At 48.5% G+C, this 11,205-nt stretch overlaps 1 protein-coding gene across 4 annotated transcripts in view; it reads right to left on the reverse strand.

Annotated features, from left to right (window-relative positions):
* Positions 1–5,326, reverse strand: part of PDZD2 (PDZ domain containing 2) — a 348,844-nt gene extending 343,518 nt beyond the window's left edge. For 2 of the 4 annotated variants that reach the window (XM_032337686.1, XM_032337687.1), the window contains exon 1: positions 5,202–5,326. The gene's annotated coding sequence lies outside the window, so the exon portion shown is untranslated. The remainder of the gene's footprint in view (positions 1–5,201) is intronic. The other 2 variants (XM_032337688.1, XM_032337684.1) reach the window with 1 other exon arrangement.
* Between the last annotated feature and the right edge of the window lie 5,879 nt (positions 5,327–11,205).

The raw sequence follows: 11,205 nt of genomic DNA on the forward strand, positions 1-11,205 counted from the left end.
GCACACTTAGTGCCTCAACAAGCCATCGCCAGGCTCAGTGGCCTTATCGGACCACAAAGGGTCTCTTCAAGGACTGACTTTTCAAACCGTAAATGCTCCCAGTGTTTTCTTGAGCACATTTGTAAACAGAATGCAGAGCTCTTTAGACCATGGGCATTCGGAGCATAATCCAATGGCCTACCTGGCTTTCAGTCCTGTCTCTGCCCAGCACTACAGAACCACAGGAAAGGAGTTCCTTCCCAACTCTCTCTTTATCCCATTTCTAGTATACGCATAGTATAAGATTGGGAATTTAAAAATTTTAAATCCCATAAAAGGATCCATCATTGTATATGCAACTTATGCGTAGGCCCAAAGAACAACACAATTGATGTCAAATCAATAAATAAATCAGGAATAATCTGAGAAAATACTTTTACACTTTGATTTCCTTAAAGGAACATTGTACACATTTTCCCCCACTATCATTTAATTTGGCACACGCCTAATGAGTGTTGAGGAAATCAAATTAAGTGTTCCTTTTCCTCTGTTCTTTACTAATAGGGGAGAATATTTATTTAACCTTTCTAGGTACAATCATGATTCATTCAAAAAGCCAAGGGGGTACACAGATCTTCAATTCCTCCTCACCCGCCTGAGTCTTACACCATTGCCACTGAGGACAACAGTCCTGCAAATCTAGCTACTGCAGATGTGATTCTAGTTCCAGTTGTGCTAGAAAGAGGCAAGTTCTCCAGTTTTCTGGGCCTCAGGTTCCCCCAGTGTGGAATTAGCAAGTCCGAATGCATCACTCCTTCCAGAACACAGAGGAGGGGAGACTCTGCAGGCTCTCCTTCCTTTGCGCCCTGGCAACTTGACCTTGCATGTGAACTACAGATGTATCCCCTGAAACAAGTGAACAGATGAAAAGGCAGACATCCTGAAAGATTCCTTAAAGTGGGAACAGGGAGGTGAGAGGCTGCTCCCAGCAGTCCAGAGCTTTTCATCCAAAGCTGAATGCAAGCTTCGGCGGGGTCGGCTAAAAAGTCCTGCTTTGTGCACTACTGGGCTGTCACGGAATTTGACAAGAGGCTTATTCATTTCTCGACACACTAACGGAAGGACCCGCTACTTGGTAGCAGACATTGTCACTGAGGGGTTTGCATACATACCTCAGGATCTTTTCTCATTCCTCCTGAGAACAACCCTGTTAGGGACCTATTGTCCCAATCTTGTAGAAGAGGAAATCGAGGCTTCAATATTTCTAGTGATCTGGCCAGTGAGTTTTCTGCACGGCTAGGACTCCAGCCAAAGCCTCTGACCCCAATTCCAGAAACCTTCTTTTCCCTCTTGGCTGCCTCGGCCGGCGCCAGGCACCAGGTTCACCCACCCGCTGCCAGCAGCACTTCTGCCTGCCCCAGCCCCCCTTCGCCCCAGGCCCCAGCAGCAGGCACCTCTCCTGGGCGACCAAGACGACACTTCCCTCCACCACATGCAGACTCCCTCTCCACCCCCTCTCCTAACCTCTGCTTCCCTCCTACTGTCCCAGGAAGGGAGATGCCAGCTTTTTTCTTGCCTTGCACCTGTTCCTGTTTACCTCTGGCTTCTTCCCTCCCCAACACCCCTTATCTTGTCTTCGTTCTCTCCCACTGCTCTTTCATTTACCACACATGCCTGGGAAGGGGATTTGGGGGACATTCCTGAATAAACCTTCCCACAACACTACCACCTCCTCAAAATACCCACCAGATTATTTTTAACTGGTACATTCCCGGATCCAGTGTCTAAACACCTGACTTCAATCGTCTTGGCAATCACTCTCTCCATCATCCCTTGAACCTGGCTCCCATGACCATCCTTGACAGACACTGTTCTCAGTCTTTGTGAAGGCTGGCCCTTCTCAGACATTCCTGCCTCTACCCGTCTGCCTACCTCCCTCAGGGGCTTGCCTGCCGCATCCTACATGGTACTATGAAGACACTTCTGAAGGCAAAAGAAAGATTAAAAACTCTCGAGTCTCCAAGTCTGTCTTGCTAGCAATTCAGCCTCTCTTTGAGTTTGGTACTGACCTTTTGTGGATTCATCTTCCTTGGGATGCTTCCCCTTCCGACTGGTGCAGTAAGAGGGCCCTGAGGCCACATTCCAACAGAGACACCTCCTCCACCCCCGACACACTCACACCATAGTCTAAGTTACTTAGGCCCACGTGACCTAGGCCAGAGGAGTATCTGCAGCTCTGTGTTATCTTGTCCTACCAGGTCTGGGACAACACTGAGTCCAATCAGCAGGTGGTGGGAAGAGGGAGGTCATGGAGTGTGGCCTCTGCCTCGCTTCCTGAGGAAGCTAGCAGGCGGCTGGTGCAGGTTTTATCCGGGCATGAGTAAGATATGGTCCTAAAGAAACAAGCCCAGGGCAGCGTGAGGAGTGTGCCAAGAGGTTCTGTAGAGCCAAGTCCAAAGGTGGGATGCTCAACCTGGGAGAGAAAGACGGAGAATCACAGAGGCGGAGACCCTTGAGCTGGATCTTGAAGAGTGAGAAGTGGTTCACCAGGAAGACCAGGGAAGAAAGGATCTTCCAGGACTTCACTCCTCCCACTGCCATCCTCGGCAAATCAGTATTGTAGAGGCGAGAGTACAAGAGGTCAGGAGGTCTACAGCTCCTGTGCGTATGTGGGGTGGGGGGTATGGGGGGAGGTGTTAGGGGACATAGCAGGAAAGAAGTCTGGGGAGGCACATGGGGTTTGGAATTTATTCTGCATCCTGGGAGCCACGGATAGGTTTCACAAGGGGAGGAGACTGACAGGCCCGGGAGACTGAGGAGAAGTGGGAAGAGGGAGGAGAGGTCCGCACGGGTTTCTCTAGGTTGTCGCAGGTTTGCGGAATGTCAAACTCCAAGCACCCTACTTCGATCACCTGTGTATTCCCACGCCCCCCACCCCCTCCAGGTGATCTTCGCTTCTTCTTCAAGTCCAAGTAGCGCCCTTACTTCAGGGCCGTGTCTAATGAACTCTTCTTTTCTTCCCACTGCCTGCTGCCAGACTTCTTCCCACAGACCTCCTGGGCCCACCTTATGACAATAACCTCCTCCCTGGGCGACTCAACTACCTCTCCCAGTTCTTGCTACCAGAGATCAGATTCATCTCTCTAAAGCACAAAGCAACAGTCCCTAGCTCAAAAATCCCAAATATTTCCCTACCAGCGGCAGAACTAAGAGCCCCCAAGACCTCAGGCCAGCCTCTTCTTCCATCCTATCTCCGGGGCCACATCCACACTCAGGATCAAGCCCTCCGCCCCTCAGTGCTCCCCCACAGAGCTTTTCAGATCTCCTCAGTCAAAAGTGACTTCTTTCTCCTCTGTCCTTCTAAAGTGTTTTTGTTTGGACCACTCTCCAGGTGCCTTACTTATGAAATCAACCCTTCACCCAATAAGTTCGGGGCGCCTGTGACATGCCCCAGGTGCGTGGATTCGGGTCGCAGCTGTCAGTAGACTCTTCTCACTTCTCCTGACAGACTGAAACTCTGGCAAGGAGGGGGCCTCTGCGTATCCCCAGGAGCCTCTGAGGGCCCATGCAAGGCAAACCGCAGGTACTCCAAAACTAAAATGGTTGAAATGAATAGAGAAATTATCATAAGTATCCTTAAATAGTAAACTGCCTTAAGTGTATGCAAAATCAATTTTAACGACAAAGATTTAAAGTATAATTCAATATTTTTCCAGGAGCATATTAACTATGCAAGGGAAGGTGCATTTATATGCTTTCCATGGTTCTGATTCTTCCCCTCCCAGCACATCCCCCCGCTTCCCCCCCCCCACCGCCGTCTGCCCACCCCCCATACACACTCACACCACTATGTGGTTGTTAGTGGAGCACCAGTTCTTAGCCCATCCACTGGAAGAAGGAGTTGACGAAGCTAGAACAACCACCTACAGCCAGGGGTGTGTTCTGAGACATTCTATTCTGCCCCCACAAGCAACCCTCCCACACCACACCTGTCAACCTGGACCTACTTGACCCCCACCCAGAAGCCACAGACAGGGGAAAAGCTGGCCCCGTAGGAACAGCAGGCTCCTGAAGCCCAAGTCCAGGGCAGGATGTGGGAGACCCCACTGGGTAAGGACTAGCAGCCCTGAAAGTCCCGGGGAGCTCTCTCTAGAAGCAGATCCACAGTATCACTCTCTGCAGCCACGGAGGGACCCCCTCCAGCTTCATCGGGCTTTGTCAGGGAAAACACATCCACCCAAAACACCTACCTCTGTGGGAGGCAGCGGCCAGGCCAGCTGCAGGAGATGGATGTGGCTCCTTCCCCCCAGCAGTCCCCCACCTCCAGTCCCCGTGCACGGTGGCAGGACTGCTGCTCTGGAACGCCCCCGTGCCTGCCATTCCTGCCTCAGCGACCAGCCCATGCCAGACCTGCCCTCTTTACACTCCACTGTCTCTTATCAAGGTCTCTGCGTTGACCAGGCCTCTGAGGACAGTCTTCTGGCAAACTCCAGCCAGGGACCCTGGACCCTCCCCCTACTCAATTTACCATTGCCGGAAGACGAGCAACCCAAAGACCTGAAACATCACACCTGAGAGGGAGAGGGTAAGGGAAGAGAAGCCAGAGAGAGAGAAAGGAGAAGGCCAGGTTTTTAGGAGGAACTCGACTTCACAGGGAAACCAGGATTTCCTCATGTGTACGTTTCCCCATCTCCCTGGGAGATGCCAACACTGCCCCCCAAAGATGTCCTTGCTTTTTGCGCGCCCCCTCCATTCCCTTGAGCGCGCGTCCCTTCCGCGGGCAGAGCCCGGGGCGAGAGGTGAGGAAGCGCGGGAGCCTGGACCCCACGGCAATACCTGAGGCCGGAGCACCTGAGTACCTCCGCCCTGGGGGAGAGGACCAGGCGACGGCCCAGGTACGGGGGACCCAGGGCGCGGGCCCAGGCAGGGGCGCCTGGCCCTGTCCTGAGTGTGCCCGGCAGTGCGGCTCGGGTCATCCCGCTGTCGCTGGCCCTCTTCCCGCGGCCGCGTCCTGACCGCCCCCGGCCGGATACGAGGGGAGTTCGAGCCGCCCCAGCCCGGGTTCGGCGCCCCACACACCGCCTCGCCGGGGCTGGGGTTCCCGCACCGGGATTTGTCACTAAACTTTCCCGGGCCCGCTCGGTCTCGGGGGGGTGTCACACCGCCCCTCCCCCGCCCATCTGAAGCCCCGCGTCCCCGCCCCTGCGGGACGGTCGCTTCACCTGTGCGCGGCTCCGCGGAGCCTCCCGCTGCCGCTCCTCGCGCGTCCGCGGACCCAGGCGCCGCCCCGTGGGCCCCCGCGTTGCCGCCGCCGCCGCCGCCGCCGCCGCCGCCGCTGCTGCTTCCACCGCCGGTGCCGCCGGTGCCGCCGCCGCCGCGCCTGCCCGGAGCTGCAGCGCCGCGGTTCGCCCTCCGCGGCGGGAGGCGCAATCTCCGGCGCCCGCGGCTCGGCGGGTCCCCGCAGCCGCCACCCCACCGCGTCTCGCTGCCCGCGGCCGGCACGCACCGGCGCCGGGAGCCTGCTCCTCGCCCAGCTCTCCCAGCTGCGCGGCGCTGGGGATCCACGGAGCCTCCAGGATGGGCGGGGATTCCCTCCCTCTGGTAGCTTCGAGGGGCGGGAACTCCCTTCCCGGAGTGACAGGGACGGGGGGCGGGGATTCCCCTGCAGGAATGACAGGGTGGGCGGGGATTCCCCCGAGCGAGGCGCGCCGCGTGCCGCGTCCCTCCGGGCGAGCCCGGAGTCCCGGTGCGCTGTCTTCAGAAACCTGGGGATCCTGGGAGGAAAGGATCCAGAGAGATGGCAGCTCAGAATTTCCAGATGGCGGGGCCTGGGGCGCCATCTAGGTGGAGAAAGAGAGAGCTAGGGGACTTGAAGTTGCCTTTACCTTGCGTCCAGAAAAATGTCAGCATGGGGTGGGGAGACCAAAGGAGATGGGGGAAGGACTAACCACCCACATCAAGAAACCTTTGGTCTCTGGTTCTTCTGATACCCAAGTTGATTTAACACTGGTATGGCAATTTCGAGAAATTGGGGGGGGGGGCTCTTGGCACCTCAGAGGGGCTTAATCCCCCAGTTAAGCTCCTGAGAGAAATCCTCAGAGACAAAGTCCTATGGCCTTGGTGTGGTGGTTTTGGTCCCTGGGACAACTAGCCACGAGCCCCTGCCTGAGTGGACTGTGAGAGCTAATGCCAATCGCCCTTGGCCTTACTCCAGGTCAGTCGAGGAACAGAAGCTCAGGCTTTTTGGATCCTTCATTCCCGTGGATTTTCAGGAAGCCCTTCAAATATTTTTGGTTCTTTTTTTGTCATCCTTGTCATTCTGCCTACCACAGGGAGAGGATGATAAGAACATAATAGGGAGACTGCACAGCTCTGCAAATTAAGCTCTCTTAAGAGGAAAAAGCTGGTCTTTTTCAAGTGCTAGCAGATAAGAGTTAAAAACATATGAAAAATTACAAAACCTGGGATAATGAATAGTTGAATAATGCTTTTGACATTTTCTGCAGAGCAGTAATTGGAAATCTTTGCTTTGGGGGGATGGGGATGGGCATGGGGTGGGGCAGGGATCCGCTGCAGCTGTGCCCAGCAAGGCAATAAGCTCTGGTCTCTCAGAAGAACAAACAGACATAAATCACCTGCACAGATTGTGCAGTGCTGTCCCACAACATCAGAGGCCAGGGGAGTCCCAAGGCATTCTGAGATGGTATTTTCATGGGGGAGTGCTTGGATCGCTGTTCTTCAGCTTTTATAATTACCAGACCACTGATCAATGTCTGCATAAATCCAAGCTTCCTATAGTATAAGCTGTACAGTCTTGGGCACCGAACTTCTCTCTTCCTATCTGTAAAAAGAAAATACCTACCACCCAGGATTGTAGGGATTGGCAGTGACACAGCTAATCAGCACAGCACTTAGGAGGTGCTCGATGAAATGACAACCATTACCCAGGAAGGTACCACTGAGACACCAAAGAAAAATCCTCTGGAATCAAACAGGGGTGGAGCTTTCGGTTTGTTTCATAGTCCCAGTCCCACATTCCACCACTCTCTTCCTATCACATGAACCATAAAAAGGCAAAACCTGTCTTCTCAGCCTCTGCACCCAGCACTACCTCCTTCAGCACCCACTGAAAGTTTGCTGAATAAATGAATATGTAAATGAACCGTAAGCATGGCTCTTCCTTACCCAGTGCATCCCTAGCTCCTTCATTCCAGCCATGCATTCCTAACCTGCAAATTGTTTCCTCTGCCAGAACGACATTCTCACACTTCTGTGTCTGTTGAAATCCCAAAGAGTTAAATGTCACCCATTCTGGGAAGCCTTCTCTGATCACTGGCACCAACATCAGGTTTCTTCTCCTCCATTAATCTTTCTGTAAGTTGCTGATATAACCCTTGTCAGGTTGTATTAAGTTGTAGGAATCATAGTGTTTGCTCACACATTTCCAGTTTGTGAGTTCCTGAAGGAAAGAGAACCTAGGTCTTACTATTCATGTTCCCAAATCTGGCATGGCATAGTGCACAACCCCTAATAGCCACTCAATAAAAATTTGCTAAATTAAAAGGAATCATTAAATATACAGATATATATGTTATATGTGTTATATGCAGGCATAAATATTATATATAAATATTATTTATGCATATATAATATTTTCTCATCTGTCTCTTTCAAACATGGCTGTGCTGGCCAGCTTAAAATATTTCTAGTTTCAATCACTTTCATCCAATATTTTCCAGATAGTTTTTGGCAAGTTCTTGCTGCTAAAAATAGCTCAGCTCTCAAGGGTCAATCAAATGCATGGAAATTTTCTTTTGCCCTTGCAGTCTTGCCAGTTTAGAAAGCTCACAACTGAGGGCATTTATTTTCCAGTGTTTGAAGATCAAAATGTAAATTTTTCCTGCCCCCTTGTTAAATATTTAGTCACAGATTAGTACTTCTATCCAGGTTGCCATTTTAATTTATTGCTCATAATATACATGATTTGGAGGAAGAGGTTGGATTTAGAAAATCTAAGGTTTAAATGAGGAGGTTAAATTCATGAACCAAGAAAAAAAAATGTATTCTTCTGGGCCATAATCTATCAATGATAGGTAAAAGAATGCAGTGTACTTTAGGGGAGTCCAAGGAGATTACCAAGGGCTGCAGTGGCATTTGGTTTCGCTCTCTGTGAAGAAGAAACACCCCCCACCAGGCAGCTCTAACTGAACTGGAAGTTTCATCACCAACTCAGATGAAATCTCGAAGGTTGCTTCCCATCTTTCCAGCTGCTCTTCCAAGTGTGTTGGGAGAAGAAGGAGTCTTCGTCAACAACTGGCTCAATTCCCTTCCTCCTCCCAGCCTCTGTGGGTTCATTTTATCTCCAAAACAGATTCTAGCTTCCCGTTTACCCAACTAATTAGCCTCCCTTTTTCTCCTCTGGAAATTCCTGGCCACTAACTCTTCCATTCAGGAGCTCACATTCGAATGAGCCATCATCCCCTGACCAAGGAAGGGTTTAAGAAGAGCAAATAAGGAACAATGACAGTCAAGCATCTGTACATTAGATCCTAATTTGGAATGTGTTTAAAGATCAGCAGAAGATTTGAAAATTCAGATGCCATCATCCCCTGAGGTCATCATGTGCTGAATCTGCAGAACAGCTCTGGTTATTGCGCATTTAACCTGCGCCCTGTGATTGACTTGGGCGGCCCACAGAACATATTCAAAGAAATATTGAAATAGAGTGACTTTAAAAATGGGAGGGAGCCCGAGTTAGATCATACTCTGGAGATTGGTCATAGTGTTGATGGATTTTATTTTAAACCTTGATGAAAATTTTGTAATATTTATTCCATCTCAGACCATATATTTTTTAGCCAGGATACAAAATGGACCTACAGGTGATGTATCCTGTTTTCAAATACTTGTTTAGGGGAAAGATTCAAATACTTTTCATCCTGTGTATATTGAAAAAGATGAGTTTCACTGTGTCCACGAGCATGACATTGGAACTTATGCAAATGTGTTTTGTTGTTTTCAGTGTTGTACAATATTATGGCACATGCAGAATTTATGAATTTCCCCTAGGGGACTGCCCCATACGGAGTATACTATCTCTCCTTCTATTTATTTAGGCAGCTAAATCGTCTATTTTTTTATCTTTGACTCAGCCTTTCATTTATACTATGTAAGCATGGTTGCCAGGGTAATTTTTTTTAATAAAATTTTTGGCAGGAAAGAATGAATTATACACTAGCAAGTACAGACCAGATATTGCTTATTATTTTCACAATTTATATAGATGATGCAATAATTCTGTCCAGTGCTGAATTACCCTATATGCTCAGGGCACAGGTAAAACCAGGCTACCGAAGAAAGAGAGAGAGGTTCAGCTTTGATTAACATAACCAGTACTGTGCTATCAGCATATCTAAAGAGAAGAGAAGCTATGTTAGTTCCACATATGCATAGGTTTTGTTTTCTAGTTGTCCAGTGACTTTTTTTTTTAATTTACACAAGACAGGACATGGAGATCTTCTTGGGGCTTCTTGGGGCTTGGGGCTTCGATCATATTGGAACACTTCCCAGAAGTTGGGAAGCTTGTATCCTTCCCCTGTGGCTCTTCTAATTCAGTCAAATCACCGTGCATCTAAATTGGTAGACCATTTAGGTAAGATATTTCCTAACTCCTCATTTTGTGCACAACACATTCTCATTCCTAACTCCTATCTCCCCTGCTGATTATTCTCCTTGTTCGGTTCTGCTCTACTTACTAATGAAAAGGCGTCATTCTAAGTCAATCATATGCTATTTTTACTTCATCAGATACTTCCACTTCCAGATATCTTCATTTAATAATCTCCAAAAAAGCAATTATAAAAATAAACATATTACTAGTCTCTCTCTTCTGTTTTTTTTTTTTTTTAAATTGTTGTTGCTGTTGTTTCTTTTTCTTAATTTTATGTTCACTCCTTATTGTCTCTTTTGTCAATCTCAGCACCTGTCTTACTGGGACAGCTGAAATGGACACGGAAATAAAAGCCAGGCAATGATATCCAGCCTACAAAGCCACAGATCAGTGCTGTGTTCTGCGGCCAATCACAGGAACTCAGTAAAGTGCGGGGTTACCTAAGGCAAACTTCTCTCAAGTGGGGAAAATAATACCTGCCTCTGAAGATCTCATTAGTTTTTTGAATCCCCAATGAAACCATAGATGCAAAAATACTTGGAAAAAATCAAAGCTCTCTCCAAATGAGAAAAGTTGAGAGCAATAGCTTTTGGATGGCAATTTCAGTTTGTCACAGAAAATACATGACTGAGATGATTTGCATTTCATCTCAGTATACAGTAAGAATCACCAAGGGCAGTAGATAAGGCAGTCGATAAATCATCATTAACAACTTATTTGCATGATGTATGAATTAGTAGGGCCAAACACAAGAAATGCATCTTGCCTCTCTGCTGGGTTCAGCAGTGATATACTGGTCAATGAAAGCCACAGAAAGCAGAAACTTTGAATAAACAATACATGGACTTGAAAAAAGTCAGTCATTGTCTATTGGAAAATACATAAGAACAGCTTATTTTTGTTTGTTTTAGCAGATGCTAATAGTGATCTCCTTCTTTCTAATTGCCCATCTGAGTGGGTTCCTCTAAGTCTGCTCTTGAAAAGAGCCCCAGAAATCATGATCTTGGTTGGTCTTTATTTAAGTCACAAGGTTCTTCTTATTTCTGGTTAATAGAAAGCCATTAAAAAATATTTAAATGCTCATTTTCTCTACTTGTTAAATTTTTTTCATTAATCCAGGGAGCAGTGAATCCTCTTTTCTGCTTTACTATGTACTTATCAACAAAACAAATAACCTAAAGTGCTTTTAAATAATTTGTTTTTGCAACTTAGACGATCAGACCACCTGGAAATTGAGAAGAAACAAAAGAATGAAAGCCAACACAAGCGGACAAGAGCTCAGAATTCTAGAGCCCAAAGGAGACTCCTTAGGAATCAACTTGTCCTACTTTGGAAATCTGTCCATCATTTTGGAAATGCTAATTCTGCCTATTGAATGCCTGGTTTTTCAGAATCAAGATGACGCGTCTCAGGATAATGGGCTCTGAGGACGGAGAGCCCGACTTCAAGGACTGAGGGCATCCGTGTTCCCTCAGTGGGCATCCGTGCACCCTTCAAAGGGTGCACACAGATCTCTGTCTCGTGCCAGAGTAGAGGAAATATTCTCCACAGAAGGC

Source organism: Mustela erminea, chromosome 3, assembly GCF_009829155.1.
Source record: "Mustela erminea isolate mMusErm1 chromosome 3, mMusErm1.Pri, whole genome shotgun sequence".
Lineage (NCBI taxonomy): Eukaryota > Metazoa > Chordata > Mammalia > Carnivora > Mustelidae > Mustela > Mustela erminea.